The sequence below is a fragment of the Suricata suricatta genome, chromosome 13 (assembly GCF_006229205.1).
Source record: "Suricata suricatta isolate VVHF042 chromosome 13, meerkat_22Aug2017_6uvM2_HiC, whole genome shotgun sequence".
Classification (NCBI taxonomy): Eukaryota; Metazoa; Chordata; class Mammalia; order Carnivora; family Herpestidae; genus Suricata; species Suricata suricatta.
In genome coordinates, this window is record NC_043712.1 from 11,950,265 (window position 1) to 11,952,304 (window position 2,040).

Here is a 2,040-nt window from a genome sequence, read left to right on the forward strand (position 1 = left end):
TGTGTGTGTGTGTGTGTGTGTGTGTGTGTGTGTAGCTTTTCTACTAAACTCCCCATATCTACTTATTGGGAAGCTGCTTCCTTAAAAACCATGGTATAGGGCATCTGGGAGGCTCAGATGGTTGAGTGTCTATCTCTTGATTATGGCCCAGGTCATAATCTTACTATCTTGGGATTGAGCTCCACATTGAGCTCTGTGATCAAGCATGGAGCCTGTTTAGAGTTCTTGATCTCTGTCTCTCTTTGCCTCTCCTCTGCTTGTGCTCTCGCTCTCTCACTCTCTCTCTCAAAATAAATAAATAAACATTAAAAAAAATCAAACCATGGTATAGTGACATATACTGGCCTATGGATCAAATAGGGTGATCATAAAATACAAAGCCAGACTTAAATGTTAGACTGAACTCTGATACATTGTGCCCATGTAATTTTCGGAGCTAAAGGAGCCAAAAGGAGGTTGAAATTAGTACCCAGGTCAGTTGGATAATCAGATGGGCAGCCAGCATGCTGGTGTTCACTTTCCATATCCATATATCTTCTCACCCTTTCCAGATTAAAAAAAATACTTTCTGGAGCACCTGGGTGGCTCAGTCAGTTGAGCGTCCGACTTCGGCCATGATCTCACCATTCGTGGGTTTGAGCCCCGCATTGGGCTCTGTGCTGAGAACTAGCTCGGAATCTGGAGCCTGCTTCAGATTCTGTGTGTCTCTCTCTTTCTCTGACCCTCCCCTGCTCATACTGTGTGTCTCTCTCTCTCAAAAATAAATCAAATCAAAGCAAATCAATCAATCAATCTTTCTCATCCTGAACCCCTTTTCCAAACTGGTTATCTATTAGCCAAAGCTGACCTTTGACCTTCTAGCCAGTGATAGCAAGAGGGGTTAGGAGGAAGGAGGAAAAAGCAGATAGGCAGATTACTCTAGATTTCAGAGGAGCAAAGTTTCCTGATATTACCTGACACTTCGTATTTCTCACCCTCTGTCTCTCAGCATCCTTTAGTTGTTCTCTATTTCCCACTGCAGAAGTCAGTGATGCCCAGATTCACTGGAGCAGGAACTCTCCTGGTCAAGAAAACTCTGTCAACATCCCATGGGTTTGCCTCTGCTCTCTTGGACTCCTTTGGGTCCTTGCTGGGCTGAGGAAGCTACAGTGTGTTTATTCCAACAGGACCTCTCAAGAGAATTTTCTCTGTGACCTCTCTCTCAATACAGAAATCACAATGGCAACAGAATTGAGCAAAGCTGCCCTTAGGGGGTCAGCAAACTCATGAGTTCACCTTCTGAAGATTGAGTTTATTTCCAGAGCCTTCCAAACTTACCATAACATCTCTAGGGCATGCTTGAGTGTCCTCAAGTGTAGAGTAATCAAAGGGGATAGGATGAGTGTGTGTGTGTGTGTGTGTGTGTGTGTGTGTGTGCGTGTGTGTGTGTTTGGTGATCAGGGAGTGTTACACTTTGGGTTCTCCAGGAACCAAGCTTTCAGATGGAGATTAGCCTGCAGAGCATTTATTAGAGAGTGCTCTAGGGATCCACATCTGTGGAAGGGAGTGGAAGAAAGTAGAGCTGGGCAGAAGGAGAAGGGTTTTGATACAGCCCTCACAAAGGCCTCAGCTGACCTTACTGGGAGCTCTGGAGCTAGGATGTTAAGGGGGATGGCTCTTTATATCCCCACATTGGTCACTGGGTGTAGGCTGCCCCTGGAAGGAAGGATGCTTGGGTGAAACAGTTTCTTTCAGTTAAGGCCATCCCCAAGGAGAGCTTAAAGATGAGGACTATTTTATAAGGCAACTCTTGATGAGCTATGCTATAGTAGAGTCATTCATTTGTGACCAGCACTTACATTGTGAGCTGACCTACTCATGAACCATCCTAAGGATTTCCCTTCCTCTGTCAGTTGGTTACAGGGGATATTCTATGCAGCCATAGCTTTCTGATCTCTCCCCTAGATCATTGGGTTTCCATATGATACTGATATAATGAGTCCCCTGCATCTTTGTAGTTATTATCTTTTACCCTCAAGACTGTACCTTTCACCCTCATGA

The 2,040-nt window shown here is 44.8% G+C and overlaps 2 protein-coding genes across 2 annotated transcripts in view; one reads left to right on the forward strand and one right to left on the reverse strand.

Moving 5' to 3' along the window:
• LOC115275853 (olfactory receptor 1J4-like) overlaps positions 1–2,040 on the forward strand; it is a 97,709-nt gene that overhangs the window by 56,807 nt on the left and 38,862 nt on the right. The window lies entirely within an intron of this gene.
• Positions 1–2,040, reverse strand: part of LOC115276015 (olfactory receptor 1J4-like) — a 39,615-nt gene that overhangs the window by 9,575 nt on the left and 28,000 nt on the right. The gene's annotated exons all lie outside the window — the stretch shown is intronic.